Consider the following 19,873-nt stretch of genomic DNA (forward strand, 5'->3'; position numbering starts at 1 on the left):
CCAACACTTACACTGAGCCACCCTGCCCCCAACACTTACACTGAGCCACCCTGCCCCCCCAACACTTACACTGAGCCACCCCTGCCCCCCAACACATACACTGAGCCACCTGCCCCCAACACTTACACTGAGCCACCCGCCCCAACACTTACACTTGAGCCACCCTGCCCCCAACACTTACACTGAGCCACCCTGCCCCCCAACACTTACACGAGCACCCTGCCCCCAACACTTAGCACTGAGCCACCCTGCCCCAAACACTTACACTGAGCACCCTGCCCCCCAACAACTTACACTGAGCCACCCTGTCCCCCCAACACTTACACTAGCCACCCTGCCCCCAACACTTACACTGAGCCACCCTGCCCCCCAACACTTACACTGAAGCCACCCTGCCCCCCAACATTACACTGAGCCACCCTGCCCCCCAACACTTCTACCACTGAGCCACCCTGCCCCCAACACTTACACTGAGCACCCTGCCCCCACTACACTGAGCCACCCCCGCAACACTGCCACCCTGCCCCCAAACACTTACACTGAGCCACCCTGCCCCCCAACACTTACACTGAGCCACCCTGCCACCCCAACACTTACACTGAGCCACCCTGCCCCCAACACTTACACTGAGCCCAACCCTGCCCCCCAACACTTTACACTGAGCCACCCTGCCCCCCAACACTTCACTGAGCACAACACTTACACTGAGCCACCCTGCCCCCAACACTTACACTGAGCCACCCTGCCCCCAACACTTACACTGAGCCACCTGCCCTAAACATTACACTGAGCCACCCTGCCCCCCAACACTTACACTGAGCCACCCTGCCCGCCCAACACTTACTGAGCCACCCTGCCCCCCAACACTTACACTGAGCCACCCTGCCCCCCAACACTTACACTTGGCCACCCTGCCCCCCAACACATACAGTAAGCACGCCCTGCCCCCCCCAGTGTAGGGACTAGTAAAATGACTGCCTATCAGGGTCGGAGTGGTGGGTGCAGGGCCCACTCGAGATAGTGCCTCAGTGCCCCTGCACCCCCCATGGGCCCCTGCTGCGGCCTTCACATCCCCCCCACCCCCAGACATGGCTGAGCCCCTCCCCTGAGCTTGTATAAATTGAACTTACCTTCAGCGCATTGGGGGAGGGAGACCCAGGGAGCGCACTGTGGGGATCGGGTCTGGGCCACCGGGGCGACTAGGCAGTCCCCTAGTGATTTAGGCACCTAAGGGGGTCCATGTCCTTTGCCTGGGTCAGAGTGTGACCCTTGCAGTTCTATAGTTTGGCCACTAGGTCACATTGAGTTAAAGTCTATAAACTGGCACAGTTGCTATGGGTCCCTGAGCAGGGAGGCCGGGACACATGGGACCTTGGTTATGGCCCAGTCAGGGTTATACTCATAGGTTACACTGGGTAGGGTCAGGGCTGAGCAGCTTGAGCTCCAGCGAGGAGATTCAGTGCGATTACTGCCCAGAGTAGGGACCCAGTGTACAGACCTAGGGCCAAAGAGACTTGGTGGGGGGGTGACCCGTCATTACTGATCTAATTCTCTGCGCATTGATTGGCCCTGAGGGGCTGAGAATTGTGGGAAGGTATAACTGTAAGTGCCCCCTGTGTGAGGTACTTGCCCTGCTGCCCTGAGATGTAATAGTTAATAAGTCCTTGTTTGAGTTCAGAAACCCCTGCTGCCCATTATTGGTGTCTCAGAGTGAGAGATATAGTTGCACTACACCCTCCCCCCAATACATACCTGAGAGATTGCCCTGGTCTATGGAGTCCAGCCCCTTACAGTTCCTAATAACTAGGCGATTCCTTTACTTACTGAATGTCACCTTAGTGAATGTCACCCTGAGGCGCAAATCAAACAGCGTTAAACTTTGCGCGACTCCGGTAGAAAACAAACGCGCTGCCGCCCTTGTGGCCCCGGCACCAACTTTCCCTTTTATTCCCATTTCTTGTCTCAGTCGCTCCCCAAACAGCATTTATGTGCGGTAATGTTATGCCCCCCCCATTAATGAAGGGAATGCGGAGACATAATAACAGGGTCCCCCAGGGGCCCCCCGGCTGCTTAGCATGTGACCGAGTCGCTGCGATTCCCCCGCTGTATAATGAGCCGCTACTTCAGGCAGAATGCGATATCAAAGGCGCCGGCGCTGCGACTCTGTGTCAGATTGCGCTTTCTGCCCCCTCCCTTCTACGTGAACTTGTGCCCCTGTCAGACATCTTAGGGAGGCTTGAAACATAGGGCCCCCCCTCCTCGATACCTGCCCCCCCCGCTCCCTGGGGCCCCAACGGGACTCGCTTTGTGCAGCTTTTAACTTGATAAAGTTTAACGTTCTGAGCGAAGTGAGACCCCCCCGAGAAATGCTGCCCCCCAGTGTCACTCATCCAAAGGTTTAACATTCTGAGCGAAGTGAGACCCCCGAGAAAATGCCTTGACCCCCCAGTGTCACTCATCCAAAGGTTTAACGTTCTGAGCGAAGTGAGACCCCCCCAGATAAATGCTTGCCCCCAGTGTCACCTCTCAAAGGGTTTAACGTTCTGAGCGAAGTAGGAGGACCCCCAGAGAAATGCTGCCCCCTCCAGTGTTTCACTCAGTCCCAAAGTTACGTTCTGAGCGAAGTGAGACCCCCCCCAGCGAGAAATGCTGCCCCCAGTGTCACTCTCCAAGGTTTAACGTTCTAGAGCGAAAGTGAGGACCCCCCGAGAAATGTGCCCCCCAGTGTCAACTCATCCAAAGGTTTAACGTTTGACGAAGTGAAACCCCCCCCCCCGAGAAATGCTGCCCCCCAGTGTCACTCATCCAAAGGTTTAACATTCTGAGCGAAGTGAGACCCCCCCGAAATGCTGCCCCCCAGTGTCACTCATCCAAAGGTTTAACGTTCTGAGCGAAGTGAGACCCCCCCCCGAGAAATGCTGCCCCCCAGTGTCACATCATCCAAAAGTTTAACTGTTCTCGAGCGAAGTGAGACCCCCCGCCGAGAAATGCTGCCCCCCAGTGTCACTCAATCAAAGGTTAACGTTCTGAGCGAAGTGGACCCCCCCAGAGAAATGGGCTTGCCCCCCCAGTTGTCACTCATCAAAGGTTTAACGTACTGAGCGAAGTAGAGACCCCCCCCCGAGAAAATGCTGCCGCCCAGTGGTGTCACTCATCCAAAGTTTCAACGTTCTGAGCGAAGTGAGACCCCCCCAGAGAAATGCCTGCCCCAGTGTCCAACTCACTCCAAAGGTTTAACGTTCTGAAGTGAAGTGAGACCCCCCCCAGAGAAAATGCTGCCCCCAGTGTACTCATCCAAAGTTTAACGTCTGAGCGAGTGAGACCCCCCCCGAGAAATGCTGCCCCAGTGTCCACTCATCAAAGGTTTAACGTTGCTGAGCGAAGTGAGACCCCCCCCAGAGAAATGGCTGCCCCAGTGTCACTCATCCAAAGTTTAACGTCTGAGCGAAGTGAAGACCCCCCCGAGAAATGCTGCCCCCCAGTTACTCATCCAAAGGTTTAAGTTCTGACCGAAGTTGAGACCCCCCCCGAGACATGCTGCCCCCAGTTGTCACTCATCCAAGGTTAACATTCTGAAGACGAAGTGAGACCCCCCCAGAGAAATCTGCCCAGTGGTCACTATTCCAAAGTTTAACGTTCTTGAGCGAAGTGAGACCCCCTCCCAGAGAAATGCTGCCCAGTGTCACTCATCCAATAGGTTTAACATTCTGAGCGAGTGAGACCCCCAGAGGAGAATGCTTGCCCCCAGTGTCACTCATCCAAAGGTTTAACTTCTGAGCGAAGTGAGACCCCCCAGAGAAAATTGCTGCCCCCAGTGTCACTCATCAAATAGGTTTTAACGTTACTGACGAAGTGAGACCCCCCCCCGAGAAATGCTAGCCCCCCAGTGTCACTCATCCAAGGTTTAACGTTCTTGATGCGAGTTGAGACCCCCCCGATTAAATGCTGCCCCCCAGTGTCATCATCCAAAGGTTTAACGTCTCTGAGCGAAGTGCAGACCCCCCCGAAGAAAAAGCTGGCCCCCCGAGTTCACTCATCCAAGGTTTTACGTTCTGAGCGAAGTGAGAACCCCCCCGAGAATGCTGCCCCCCAGTGTCACTCATCAAAGTTTAACGTCTGAGCGAAGTGAGACCCGCCCCCAGAGAACTGCTGCCCCCCAGTGGTCACTCATTCCAAAGGTGTAACGTGCTGAGCGAAGTGGACCCCCCCAGAAGAAAAATGCTGCCCCAGTCGTGTCACTCTCCAAAGGTTTTAACGTTTGAGCGAAGTGGAACCCCCCCGGAAATGCTGCCCCCAGTGTCATCATTCAAGGTTTACGTTCTGAGCGAAGTTGAGACCCCTCCGAGAGAAATGCTGCCCCCAGTGTCATCATCGAAAAAATGTTTTTAACGTTCTGAGCGAAGTGAGACCCCCCAGGAAACTGCTGCCCCAGTGTCACTCATCAAGGTTTAACGTTCTGAGCAAGTGAGACCCCCCCCCTGAGAAATGCTGCCCCCAGTGTCACCTCATCCAAAGTTTAACATTCTAGCGAAGTGGACCCCCCGAGTTAAATGCTGCCCCCAGTGTCACTCATCCAAAGGTTAAGTGTTCTGAGCGAAGTGAGACCCCCCGAGAAATGCTGCCCCCCAGTGTCACTCATACAAAGGTTTAACGTTTCGAGCGAAGTGAGACCCCCCAGAGAAATGCTGCCCCCCAGGTCACTATCCAAAGGTTTAACGTTCTGGAGCGAAGTGGACCCCCCAGAGAAAATGCTGCCCCCAGTGTCACTCATCCAAAGGTTTAACGTTACCTGGAGCGAAGTTGAGACCCCCCCAGAGAAATGACTGCCCCCATGTCACTCATCCAAGTGGCCCCATCTCTTCCTGTATTTATACAGACTGTGTGAGGTGCGGAACTACTACTCCCTGCCTCACAGGAGCTTACACTTTACTCAGCTCCACCCCATACCCCCCCTAATGTCACCCAGTGTCGGACTGGGACCCCGAGGGCCACCAGAAAACCTTAGACCCTAGTCCCCCTCTCCCAACTATATCTCCTCCTTTCCTCACCCAAACTCTTTATTCTCCTAATCTTTTATTTACTTCCTGACCTACTCCCTCTATTCCTCCTCCTTATTCCCATTAAATAGCAAATGAGCATAAGTGTTAGGCCAATTGGCCAGGAGCTGGAGGGCCCACCGGGAGTCCCCATCTTGCCCTTAATTCCCCATCTTGCCTGACTGTCTCCATCTTGCCCTGACTGTCTCCATTTCTTTGGCCCTACTGTCTCCATCTGTACTGTCTCCATTCTTGTCCTACTGTCTCCATCTCTGTCCTCTGTCTCCATCTTGCCTAATGTCCCCATCTTGCCCTACTTCTTCCATCTTGCCCTACTGTCTCATCTTGCCCTACTGGTCCCCATCTTGTCCTATGTCCCATCTTGTGCCTACTGTCCCCATCTTGCCCTATGTCTCCATCTTGCCTACTGTTCTCATCTTGCCCTACTGTCCCATCTGCCCTACTGTTCCATCTTGCCCTACTTCCCATCTTGCCTACTGTCTCCATTCTTGCCCTATATGTCTCCATCTTGCCCTACTGTCTACATCTTGCCACTCTGGCCCCATCTTGTCCTACTGTCTCCATCTTGTCTACGTCCCCCCATTATTTGGCCCCTTTACTTGGTTTTTTTTCCTCCAAATTTTTTTTGTCCTTCCTTTAAAACCTTGTTTTTTTCTATTTTTTTTTTTTTCCCCCTTTTTGTGCTACTTGTCCCATCTTGCCCTGTCTCCCTCTTGCCCTACTGTCTGCATCTTGTCCTACTGTCTCCAGCTTCCGTTTACTGCTCCCATTCTTGGTTCTACTGTTCTCATCTTTTCCTAATGTCCCCATCACTGCTCCTACTGTCTCCATTCTTGCCCTACTGTCCCCCATCTTGTTCTACTGTCTCCATTCTTGCCCTTACTGTTCCCCATCTTGTCCTACTGTTCTCCATCTTGCCTACTGTCTCCATCTTTCCTACTGTCCCCATCTCTGTCCTACTGTCTCCATCTTGGCCCTTACTGTCCATTTGGCCCTACTGTCTCCATCTTGCCCTACTGTCCCATCTTCCCTACTGTCTCCATCTTGTCCTTACTGTCTCCATCTATGTCCTACTGTCTCATCTTGTCCTACTGTCCCCATCTTTCGCCCTACTGTCCCCATCCTTGTCTTAACTGTCTCCACTTTGTCTTTACTGTCGCCCATCTTGCCTACTGTCTCCACTTGTCCAGCTTCCCCATCTTCCCTACTGTTCTCCATTCTTGTCTATGTTCCCCATCATTGCCCTTAACTGTCTCCATCTTGCCCTACTGTCCCCATCTTTGCCTACTGTCTCCATCTTGTCCTACTGGTCCCCATCTTGCCCTACTGTCTCCATTCTTGCCTACTGGTCCCATCTTGCCCTACTGCTTCCATCTTGTCCTAATTCCCATCTTGCCCTACTGTCTCCATCTTGCCCTACTGTCTCGATTCTTGCCTACTGTCCCCATCTTGTGCCATACTGTCTCCATCTTGCCCTACTGTCCCCATCTGTCTCCTTACTGTCTCCAGTCCTGCCTACTGTCTCATCGTCCTTACTGTCCCCATTCTTGCCCTACTGCTCTCATCTTGCCCTACTGTCTCCATCATGCCCTACTGTTCCCCATCTGTCTACTGTCTCCATCTTTCCTACTGTCCCCTTTGTCCTACTGTCTCCATCTTGCCCTCTGCTCCATCTTGCCCTACTGTCCGCCATCTTGCCTACGTCTCCATCTTGCCCCTACTGCCCCCATCTTGTCCTACTGTCCCCACTTGTCCTACTGTCTCCATACTTGCTACTGTCTCCATCTTGCCCTACTTGTGTCATTTCTTGCCCTACTGTCTCCATCTTGTTCCACTGTTCCATCCTTGCCCTACTGTCCCCTCTTGCCCTTCTTCTCCATCTTGCCCTACTCTGTCCCACATCTTGTCATACTGTCCCCTATTGTCCTACTAGTCTCCATCTTGCCCACTTGTTCCATCTTGCCCTACTTGTCCATGTGTCTTGCGCCTCACTGTCTTCCATTTGCCCTACTGTCCCCATCTTGCCCTTACTGTCCCATCTTGCCCTCTGTCTTCTCTTGCCCTACCTGTCTCCATCTTGCCTACTGTCCCCATCTGTCTACTGTCTCCATCTTGCCCTGACTGTCTCCAGCTTGCTCTACTGTCTCATCTGCACCCTACTGTCTCCATCTGCCACTGTCTCCATCTTGCCCTACTGTCCATCTTGCGCTACTGTCTCCCATCTTTGCACCTACTGCTCCCCATCTTGTCCCTACTGTCCCCATTTGTCCTATGTCTCACTTGCCCTACTGTCTCCTTCTTGCCCTACCTGTGTCCACTTGCCCTCTGTGTCATCTTGCCCTACTGTCCCATCTTGTCCTACTGTCTCCATCTTGCCCTACTGGCTTCATCTTGCCCTACGTGTCTCCATCTTGCGATGCCTACTGTCCCCATTCTTGCTCCCTACTGTCTCATCTTTGCTCTACTGATCTCCATCTTGCCCTACTGTCATCCATCTTTGCCCTCTGTCTCCATCTGTGGCACCTTACTTGTCCCCATCTTGCCCCTACTGTCTCCATCTTGCCCTACTGTCTCCATGGCCTTTGCTCCTTACTGTCTGCCCATCTTGTCCTACTGTCTCCATCTTGCGCCTACTGCCCCATTCTTGCCCTATGTCTCATTTCTTGCACCTACTGTCTCCATCTTGCCCTACTGTCTCCATTCCTGTCCTACCTGTCTCCAATCTTGCCTACTGTCTCCATCTGCCCTACTGTGCTCCATCTTGTCTATGTCTCCATCTTGCCCTACTGTCTCCACTTGTCCCTACTTGTCTCCATTTGCGCCTGCTGTCTCATCTTGCTCTACTGTCTCCATCTTGCCCTGACTGTTCTCCATCTTGCCCTACTGTCCCCATCTTTGTCCTACTGTCCCCATCTTTGCCCTACCTGTCATCCATCTTGTACCTACTGTTCTCCATCTTGCTCTACTGTCCCATCTTGTCCTACTGTCCCCATCTTGCCCTACTGTCTTCCATCTTGTCTACTGTCTCCATCTTGCCTACTGTCCCCATCTTGTCCCTTACTGTCTCCATCTTGCCCTGACTGTCTCCATTCTTGCTCTACTGTCTCCATCTTGCCCTACTGCTCCATCTTGCCCTACTGTCTCCATCTTGCCGACTGTCCCTATCTGGCCCTAACTGTCCCACCTTGCCTTACTGTCTCCATCTTGTTCCTACTGTCTCCTCTTTTGTCCTACTGTCCATTGTCCTCACTGTCTCCATCTTGCCCTACTGTCTCATTCTTGTCCTACTGTCCCCATCATTTGTCCTACTGTCTATCATCTGCCCTACTGTCTCCATCTTTCCTACTGGTCTCCATCGCTGTTTCCTACTGTCTCCATTTGTCCTACTGTCCCCAATCTTGCCCCACTGTTCTCCTTGCTTGGTCCTAATGTCCCCATTCTTGGCCTACTGTCTCCATCTGCCCTACTGTTCCCCATCTTGTTCTACTGTCTCCATCTTGTCTACTGTGCCCATCTTGCCCTTAACTGGTCTCCATCTTGCACCTACTGTCCCCATCTATGCCCTACTGTCTCCATCTTGTCCTAATGTCCCATTTGCAGCCTACGTCTCATCTTGCCCTACTGTCTCATTTGCGCTACTGTCCCATCTGTGTCCTACTGTCTCCATCTTGCCCTACTGTCCCATTTTCTCTACTTCTTCCATCCTGTCCTTGACTGTCTCCATCTTGTCCTTACTGTCCCATCTTGCCCTACTGTCGTCCATCTTGCCCTACTTCTCATCTTGCGCCTACTGTCCCATCTTGTCCTACTTCTCATCTATTCCCTACTGTTCCCCATCTTGTCCTTTACTGGTCTCCATCTTGCCCTACTGTCTCCATCTGCCCTACTGTCCCCATCTTGCCCCACTGTCTCCATTTCTTGCCCTACTGTCCCCATCTGTCCTCTGTCCCCATCTGTCCTACTGTCTCCATCTTGCCCTACTGTCTCCACTTGCTCCTACTGTGTCCATCTCTGCCCTAACTGTCTCCATGCTTTTCCTACTGTCTCATCTTGCCCTACTGTCCCCATCTTGCCCTACTGTCTCCATTTTACTTGCCTTACTAGTCCCCATTTGTCCTACTGATCCCCATATTGTCCTACTGTCTCCATCTTCCCTACTGTCTCCATCTGCCTACTGTGTCCATCTTGCCCTACTGTGTCCATCTTGCCCTACTGTCCCCATCTTGTCCTACTGTCATCCATCTTTGCCCTTTACTGTTCTTCATCTTGCCTTACTGTTCTCCATCTGCCCTACTGTCCCCATCTTGTTCCTTTACTGTCCCATCTTGTCCTACTGTTCTTCATCTTGCCCTACTGTCTCCATCTTGTCCTACTGTCTTTCCATCTTTGGTCCTACGTCTCCATCTTGTCCTATTCCCCATTTGCCCTACGATGTCTCCATCTGTCCGAAGTCCCATCTTGCCCTACTGTCTCATCTTGCCCTACTGTCCCCATCTTGTCCTACTGTCTCATCTTGTCCAACTGTCCCCATCTTGCTCCTACTGTCTCCATCTTCTACTGTCCCATTCTTGCCCTACTGTCCCATCTTGTTCCTATGTCCCCAACTTGCCTACTGTCTCCATTCTTGCCCTACGGTCTGCCCCATCTTGGCCCTTACTGTCCCCATCTTGTCCTACTTCTCCATTTGCCTTACTGTCCCATCTTGTCCTACTGTCTCCATCCTGTCCTACTGTCTCCATCTGTCCTACTGTCGCCCATCTTGCCCTTACTGTCTCCATCTTGCCCTACTGTCTCCATCTTGCCTACTGTCCCCATCTTGTTCCTACTGTCTCCATCTCTGCCCTAACTGTCCCCATCTTGTCTCCTACTGTCTTCCATTCTTGCCCTACGTCTCCATTTGCCTACTGTCCCCATCTTGCCCCCTACTGTCTCCATCTTGCCATGTCGCCCATCTTGTCCTACTGTCCCATCTTGTCCTACTGTCTCCATCTTGCCCTCACTGTTCTCCATTCTTGCCCTACTGGTGTCCATCTTGCGCCTACTGTCTCCATCTTGTCCTTACTGTCCTCCATCTTGGCCCCTACTGTCCCCCCATCTTGCCCTTACTGGTCTCCATCTTGCCCTACTGTCCCATCCTTGTTCTACTGTCCCAGCTTGTCCTACTGTCTCCATGTCTTGCACCTTACTGTCTCCATCTTGCCCTACTGTGTCCATCTTGCCCCTACTGTGTCCATCTTGCCCTACTGCCCATTCTTGTCTACTGCTCCAATCTTGCCCTACTGTCTTCATCCTTGCCCCTACTGTCTCCATCTTGCCCTACTGTCCCCATCTTGTCCGTTACTGTCTCCATCTGCCTACTGTCTCCATCTTGCCCTCTGTCTCCATCTTGCCCTACTGTCTCCATTCTTGTCTACTGTCTCCATCTTGCCTACTGTCCCCATCTTGCCCTACTGTACTCCATCTTGCCCTACTGTTCCCATTCGGCCTACTTTCCCCATCTTGTCCTACTGTCTCCATTGTTGCCCTACTGTCTCCATCTGCCCTTACTGTCATGTTACCTCTGCTCCTACTGTGTCCATCTTGCCCTACTAGTGCTCCATCTTTGCCTACGTCTCCATCTTAGCCCTTCTGTCTTTCATCTGCCCTCTGTCCCGTCTTGCCCTACTGTCCCCATCTTACCGTACTGTCTCCATCTTGCCCTACTGTCTCCATCTGCCCCTACTGTCCCATTCTGCCCTACTGGTCCCATCTTGCCCTACTTGTCTCCATCTTGCCTACTGTCTCCATCTTGCCCTACTGTCATCCATCTTGTCCTAATCTGTCTCCATCTCTTGCACCTACTGTCCCCATTCTGCCCTTACTGTCTCCATCTTGCCCTACTGTCTCCTATCTGCGCCTACTGCTCTCATCCTGTCCTACTGTTCCCTTCTTGCCCTACTGTCCCATTTTGCGCCTTACTGTCTCCAATCTTGTCCTTACGTCTCCATTCATTGCCCTACTGTCTCCATCTTGTTCCTACTGTTCCATCTTGCCCTACTGTCTCCATCTTTGCTTCTACTGTCATCATCTTGCCACTTGTCTCCCATCTTGCTCCTACTGTCCGCCATCTTGTCTACTGTCACCCATCTGCCTACTGTCTCCACTTGTCCTACTGTCTCATCTAGCATCTACTGTCCCATCTTGTCTGACTGTCCGCCATCTTGCCCTACTGTCTCCATCTCTGTACTACCTGTCTCCATCGCTCTACTGTCCCCATAATCTTGTCTACTGGCTTCCATCTTGCCCTACTGTCTCCATCTTGCTGCGTTGACTGCTCCATTTGCCCTACTGTCTCCATCTTGGCCCTACTGTCTCCATCTTGCCCTACGTCCCTATCTGGCTCTACTGTCCCTACCTTGCCCTACTGTCTCCATCTGTCACCTATACTGTACTCAAATCTATGTACCTACATGATCTCAATCTGCATAGCGCTACTGTCTCCATCTTGTCCTATGTTTCCCCATCTTGTCCTACTGGGTTATCCATCTTGTCCTACTGTCTCATCTTGCCTTACTGTCTCCATCTTGTCATACTGTCTCCATCTTGTCCTACTGTCCCCACTTTGCCCTACTGTCTCCACTTGTCTACGTCTCCATCTTGTCCTCCTGTCCCCATCTCTGTACCTACTTGCACCTACTGTCTCCATCTTACCTACTGTCTCCATCTTGCCTACCTGTTCATCTTGCCCTAGCTGTCTCCATTCTTGCACATACTGGTCTTCCATCTTGCCCTCTGTCCCCTTCTTGTCCTAGCTGTCTCCATCTGTCCTACTGTTCCCCATCTTGCCCTACTGTCTCCATCTTCCTACTGTACCCCATTCTTGCCTTACGTACCCATCTGTTGCCCTACTGTCTCCATCTTGTCCTACTGTCCCCACTTGCCCTGACTGTTCTCCATCATATGCCCTACTGTCCCCAATCTTGTCCTACTGTCTCCATTGTTCCTACTGTCCCATCTCTGCCCTACTGTCCATCTTGTCCTCTGTCCCCATTACTTGCTATTCCTACTGTCTCCATCTTGTCCTATCTTCCCATCTTCACCTGTCTCCCATCTTGCGCCTTACTGTTCCCCATCTTTGCCCTACTGTCCCATCTGCTCCTACTGTCTCCATCTTGCCCTTCTGTCCCATCTTGCGCCACTGTCTCCATTGCCCTACTGGTCTCACATCTTTCCTACTGCCCCATCTTGCCCTACTGTCTCCATCTTGCCCTTACTGTCCCCATCTTGCCCTACGGTCTCCTATCTTGCCCTTACCTGTCTCCATCTGCCTACTGTCTCCATCTTGCCCTACTTCCCCATCTTGCCCTACTGTCTCACATCTGTTCCCTACTAGTCCCCATCTTGCCCTACTGTTCCATCTTGCCCTATGTCTCTGTTCTGCGGGCGTCAGTTCTCTTTTGCACTTCCACAAGACTTAGGTCCGAGGCCAGATAGTTGGTACTAGATTATAGTGCCATAGACAGACAGAGAGAGGGAGAGACAGGAGAGACGAGAGACAGTCAACAGAGGAAGAGGACAGACAGGCAGAGAGAGGGACAGACAGCAGACGAGGGGAGACAGACAAGACAGAGGGACAGACAGCGCAGAGCGAGGGCAGACAGCAGAGATTACAGCAGACAGAGAGAGGGACAGACAGGCAAGAGAGAGGACAGACAGAAGAGAGGGACAGACAGGCAGAGGAGAGGGACAGACAGTCACGAGGACAGACAGGCAGTAGGGACAAGACAGGCAGAAGAGGGACAACAGGCAGAGAGAGGGAGCAGGACAGAGGAATGAGACAGACAGCAGAGAGAGAAGACAGGCAGAGAGAGGGACAGACAGGCAGAGAGAGGGACAGACAGACAGAGGGACAGACAGGCAGAGAGAGGGACAGACAGAGAGAGAGAAAGACAGACAGAGGGACAGACAGGCAGAGAGAGGGACAGACAGAGAGAGAGAAAGACAGACAGAGGGACAGACAGGCAGAGAGAGGGACAGACAGAGATGATGAAGAAAGACAGGACAGAGGGACAACAGCAGACGGACAGGGCAGGAGTAGAGGGACAGACAAGCAGAAGAAAGGTACAGACAGACAGAGGACAGACAGGCAGAGAGCAGGGACAGACAGAGAGAGGAGAAAGCACAGCAGAGGAAGGACAGGCCAGAGGAGCAGGACAGACAGAGAGAGAGAAAGACAGAGAGAGGGACAGACAGGCAGAGAGAGGGACAGACAGAGAGAGAGACAGACAGGCAGAGAGAGGGACAGACAGAGGGACAGTCAGACAGACCTGCAATACTCAGCAATAGAGAATGGGAATTAGGGAGGAGGGGGAGCCAGTTGCAGTTGCTATGGAGACAGAATTTGGGCACAGTGAGTGCAGCAGGCGGATGGGGGGGCTGAGGAGAGGGGTCACCCAGAGTTCAGAGCCCCCCAAGCTCCCCGCTGATGGCTGCGTGACGGCTCCTTTGAAGTCCTTTGAAGCTGTCGGTTCCTTATTACAGCGAGTCCAATCTGCCCTGATGGGAACGCTCTCTATCAGTGAGTGCCAGGCCAGCATGCCCCCCATTAGCCCCCCGCCTGCCTGCTAACCCCTCACCTGCCGGCTGTGCTCCCTGCTCCCAGGAGCTTGCACTCTAATGGCCAGTGATATCTGTTTAGCGAATGAGCTTGGCTGGCACAGGGGCGCCATTCCCGGCAGCGCTGGGTCACGGGTTTGGTGTTCAGACTGGGGAAGGGCATTGCACCCCAAGATTCCCTGTCTTGGAACCAGAAGTGGGGTACAGAGCGGGAAGATGTACATGTAGGGGGTCCTACTATGGTGACTTGTTGTGGGGTGGGGGCTGCTGGGGGGTAAGATTATGTTCCTCCCAACACAGACAGGCAGGGTAATTGCCCATAAGGGGGCAGCAGGCAGGGTAATTGCCCATAAGGGGGCAGCAGGCAGGGTAATTGCCCACCAGGGGGCCGCAGGCAGGGTAATTGCCCACCAGGGGGCGGCAGGCAGGGTAATTGCCCATAAGGGGGCGGCAGGCAGGGTAATTGCCCATAAGGGGGCAGCAGGCAGGGTAATTGCCCATCAGGGGGCGGCAGGCGGGTAACTTGGCCCATAAACTGGGCGCGAGCAGGGTATTGGCCCATCAGGTGGCAGCAGCAGGGTATTGGGCCCATCAGGGGGCGGCAGGCAGCGGTAATTGCCCGATCAGGGGGCAGCTGGCAGTGTTGGTAATTGCCCATTCAGGGGGCATGCTGGCAGGGTACATTGGCCCATCAGGGGCAGTTGCAGGTAATGCCATTCAGGGGGCAGCTGGAGGGTAATTGCCGATCAGGGGGCAGCGGCAGGGTAAGGTTTGCCCATATGGGGCAGCTGGCAGGGTAATTGCCCATCAGGGGGCAGCTGGCAGGGTAATTGCCCATCAGGGGGCAGCTGGCAGGGTAATTGCCCATCAGGGGGCAGCTGGCAGGGTAATGGCCAAGTATTATTTACTTCTGATCTCTTCCTTCTCACACTAGTGGCAGTAAAAGAGTTAAAGCAGAAGGAAAGGCATTTTATTGCCAATAGATTCGCCACAATAGCGCCCCCTAGAGACTGTATTTATTCTGCAGAAAGCTTTACCTGCCTGAGTAACAGCCCTTGCAGCTCCTTCTGTCTGTTTAACATAGCAGCCGCCATTTTAGTTCGGTCTCAGTAGCTTCCTGCTGCAGCTCCGGCTGCTAGCAGTCACAAGGGTACCAGGAAATACACTCCCCGGACCAGGAAGCAGAACAGTCACATGCAGCGACCAGGAAATTTACACTCCCAGTGCACAGGAAGCAAGACGTCACTATGAGAGGGTACCGGGAATACACTCCCCCGTTGCAAAGGAAGCAGAGAAGTCACACGAGAACCAGGAAAATACACTCCCCCATGCAAAGGAAAGCAGGAGACAGTCACCGGTGGTCCAGGGAAATACCATCCCCCGTGCAAAGGAAGCAGAGACAGTCACCGGGTTAACCGGGAAATACACGTCCTTCCCGTGCAAAGGAAGCAAGAGACGTCACACGTGGTACCGGAAATACACTCCCCGTAGACAGGAAGCAGAGACAGTCACCATGGGTACAGGAAATACACTCCCCGTGCACCAGGAAGCAGAGGACAGCACATGTTACGGGAAATACCTCCCCCGTTGCAAAGGAAGCTCAGGACGATCACTACTGTAGTACCCAGGAATACACTCCCCGCAATTGCAATAGGAAGCAGAGACAGTCACACGTGGTACCAGGAAATACACCCCCCGTGCAGGAAGCTAGAAGACAGTACACACGTGGTACCGGAAAGACCACTCCCCCTGCATAAGGAAGCAAGACAGTTTCACAGGTACGGGAAAATACACTCCCCCGTCGCAAATTAGGAAGCAGAGACAGTCTTACACGGGTACCAGGGAAATACACTCCCCCGGAAGGAGCCAGGACCGTCACACGCAGGTACGGAGAAAGACACTCCCCCGTGCAAAGAAGCAGAGACATCACTACGGTTACCGGGAGATTACACTCCCCGTGCAAAGGAAGCAGAGACAGTCACCACTGGTACCGGGAATACATTCCCCGTGCGAAAGGAAGCAGAGAGACAGTCACACGGGTACCAGGAAATACACTCCCCCGTGCAAAGGAAGCAGAGACAGTCACACGGTACCGGAAAGACCACTCCCCCGTGCAAAGGACAGGCGAGAGACAGTCACACAGTATCCGGGAATACACTCCCCCGTGCAAACGAGAAGCAGAAGACAGTCACTTTTAAGAGGGTACGGGAAATTACATTCCCCCTGTAGCATAAGGAAGCTAGAAGGACAGATCACACGGTACCGGGACAATACACTCCCCCCGCTGCAAAGAAGCAGAGAACAGTTACACGGGTAACCGCGGGATAAGTCCACTTCCCCGTGCAAAGAAGCAGGACTAGTCACACGGGTACCAGAAGAGTACACCCCCGTGCAAAGGAAGCAGAGACAGTCACACTGGTACCAGGAAATTATACAATCCCGGCAAAGGAGAGACACAGTCACACGTGGTACAGGAAATACACTCCCCGTTAGCAAAGAAGCCAAGACATCACCATGTGGTACTCAGGAAATACACTCCCCCGTCAAAGGAAGCAGAGACAGTGCACACGAGTACGGGAATACACTCCCCCTGCAAAGAAGCAGAGGACAGTCACAACGGGTTACGGGAAATACGACTCCCCCGTGCAAAAGGAATCAGAGACAGTCACAGGGTACCAGGAAATACACTCCCCCTTGCAAAAGGAAGCAGAGACAGATCACACGGTATCGGGCAAAATACACCTCCCACGATGCAAAGGAAGCAGGACGTTCACGCATTGGCGTTACCAGGAATACACTCCCCCAGTGCAAAGAAGCAAGAGACAGTCACGATGGGTACCTGGGAAAATACACTCCCCCGTCGCAAAAGGAAGCAGAGACAGTCACACGCTGGGTACCGGGAAGAACACTCCCTCCCGTGCAAAGGAAGCAGAGCACGTCACAGGGTACCGGGAACAGCACTCCCCCGTGCAAAGGAAAGCGAGACAGTCACACGGTACCAGAAAACATCCCCCGTGCAAGGATAGCAGAGCAGTCACACGCGGTACCGGGGGAAAACTCCCCGTTGCAAAGGAACAGCAGACATTCACGATGGGTACGGAAGACACTTCCCCCGTGAAAGAAGCAGGAGACAGCACACGGGTACCGGGAAATACACTCCCCCGTGCAAAGGAAGCCACGAACAGTCACAGGGGTAAAGGAAATACACTCCCCCGTAGCAAGGGAAAGCAGAGGGACAGTTCACACCGGGACCGGAAAGACAACTCCCCGTGCAAAGGAAGCAGCGACAATACACGTGGTATCCAGGAAATACACTCCCCCGTGCAAGGGATAGCAGAGGAACAGTCACGATGGGTATCCAGGAATCACCCCCCGTGCAGAGGAAGCAGAGACAGTCACATGAGTACCAAGTGAAATACACTCCCCGTGCAAGGAAGCAAGACGTCAACAATGAGTAGCCAGGGACAATACAACTCCCCCGTGCAAAGGAAGCAGAGACCAGTCACACGGGTACGGGAAAACACTCCCGGCAAAGGAGACAGAGACAGTCACACATGAGTACCAGAAAATACACTTCCCTGCAAAGGAAGCAGAGACCAGTTACACGGGTACCGGGAATACACTCCCCGTGCAAAGGAGCAGAGAAGTACAGGGTTACCAGGAAATACAACTCCCCCGTGCAAGAGGAAGCAGAGACAGTCACACGGGTACCGGGGAAAAGCACTCCCGTTTGCAAAGGAAGCAGAGACAGTCAATGTGTACCAGGAAATACACTCCCCCGTGCAAAGGAAGCAGAGACAGGTCACAATGAGTACCAGGAAATACACTCCCCCGGTGCAAAGGAAAGCACGGAGACAGTCACATGGAGTACCTAGGAATACGCTCCCCCTTGGCAAAGGAAGGCAGAGACAGTCACACGGGTATTTCGGGAAATACACTCCCCATGCAAAGGAAGCAGAGACAGTCACACGGTACCGGAAATTAGCTTCCCGTGCAAAGGAAGGAAGACAGTCATATGGTACGGGAAATACACTCCCCTTGCAAAAGAAGCAGGGACAGATCACAGGGATATCTGGGGAAAATACGGCTCCCCGTTGCCAAGGGAAGCAGAGGACAGTCACTGGGTACCAGGAAATACACTCGCCCAGTGGCAAGGAAGCGAGAGCAGTTCACATCAAAGTGGTTACCAGAAATACACTCCCCGTGCAAGGAAGCAGAGACAGTCAACGTGGTACCTGGAATACACTTCCCCGTGCAAAGGAAGCAGAAGGACAGTCACACGGGGTACCGGGGAAATTACACTCCCCCGTGCCTTCCCCCCCCCCCGTCCTTACAATGAATTGCCCCTCTCAGTCGCCCCTCCCTTACACACAGCCCCATGCCCCGTTATTGCCCAGCAGCGAGGCAGTTATGGCAGGTTTAGCACCAGGGCACTAAGCAGTTAAAGCCTGAGGTAGGTTGGCAGGAAGCTGTCAGTGTTTGGGAAGAGCCCTCCCTGGGGGTAATTCTCTCATTTTATTACAATAATTCAAGTGAGAGCCCCGTGCCCAATAAGCTGGAGGCTGCCCTGCGCCACCATGTGACAGGCTGTCGCCTTTATTAGATTGATAACTCCCTGCTCGGGGGCTTCTGGGGCAGGTGGGGGGCACACTCACTGCTCATTTATAGGGAGGGGTAGTTTGGGGGGGAATTTTATAGTGGTGCAGTACGTGGCATTGCTGCCCTATATTGAACTGAACATAAAATGGTTCCATAGGGGCCCGAGGGGCCTGTGTGTTTGTAGCTGCAGGTGAACAAAGACCCCTTTGCTCCGATGGTTATTATGTAACTTGTATTTGCCCCAGAGCAGGCAGAAATCCCATGCCTAATTGCCTTGGGTGGGGGGAGATCCTTCCAAAGGGGTATCATGGCCCATACAGGGCCTCTAAGAACCACAGATCACGGTACCAGTGTTTGGACTCTCATCCTCCAAAAGGTCCTCTGTCTGGGACCCCCAACTGCCCTGGGGGGTGTTGCCAAGTGGGGGTGTGGAGTGGTTACCCGGGGTCAGACCTTAATGTTCCTATAAGGGCAGTGACGTGACATTTGGTGGCAGCGGTGGGATCATTCTGCCAGAACCCCCCTTCCCTTATACTGTTATTTTCACCCCCACTTCATACTGTACCCCCCCACTTCATACTGTATCCCCTCCTTTATATTGCACCCTCCCTTATACTGTATCCCCCCCACTTCATACTGTATCCCCCCCACTTCATACTGTACCCCCTCCTTGTATATTGCCCCTCCCCCTGTTATACTGGTATCCCCCCACTTCTATTGTACCCCCCACTTTCATACTGTACCCCCCTCCATTATATTGCACCCTCCCGCCTAATATACTGTATCCCCCCACTTCATAACTGATTCACCCCCACTTCATACGTATCCCCCTCCTGATATTGCACCCTCCCCCTATACTGTATCCCCCCCACTCATACTGTATTCGCCCCCCACTTTCATACTGTATCCCCCCACTTCATACGTGTATCCCCCCCACTTCATACTTGTACCCCCCACGTTCATACTGTTACCCCTCCTTATATTGCACCCTCCCCCTATACTGTACCCCCCCACATCATCTGTAGTCCCCCCCACTTCATACTGTACCCCCCTCCTTATATTGCACCCTCCCCCTTATACTGTATCCCCCCACTTCATACTGTACCCCCCACTTCATACTGTACCCCCCTCCTTATATTGCACCCTCCCCCTTATACTGTATCCCCCCACTTCATACTGTATCCCCCTCCTTATATTGCACCCTCCCCCTTATACTGTATCCCCCCCACTTCATACTGTACCCCCCCACTTCATACTGTACCCCCTCCTTATATTGCACCCTCCCCCTTATACTGTATCCCCCCATGTTCTGCCTGGCACCAATCCGTATGTGCCCAGTGATGGGGGGCTGTTTAACTCTACATGTGCAGGTGCCTGGGCATCAACTAATCTGGCAAAAGCCCTGAGCCGTGGCAATTGTGGCCAATCCAATCTCCCCAGTACTTACCTGGGGGTGAGGTTCCTGTCTGACCATGGGAAAGAGAGCAGCCCATGTGATACTGCACCCCCCCACCTCATACTGCACCCCCCTCCTTATATTGCACCCCCCACCTTATACTGCACCCCCCCACCTCATACTGCACCCCCCTCCTTATATTGCACCCCCCACCTTATACTGCACC

Source organism: Xenopus tropicalis, unplaced genomic scaffold (genome assembly GCF_000004195.4).
Source record: "Xenopus tropicalis strain Nigerian unplaced genomic scaffold, UCB_Xtro_10.0 Sca1, whole genome shotgun sequence".
Taxonomy (NCBI): Eukaryota; Metazoa; Chordata; class Amphibia; order Anura; family Pipidae; genus Xenopus; species Xenopus tropicalis.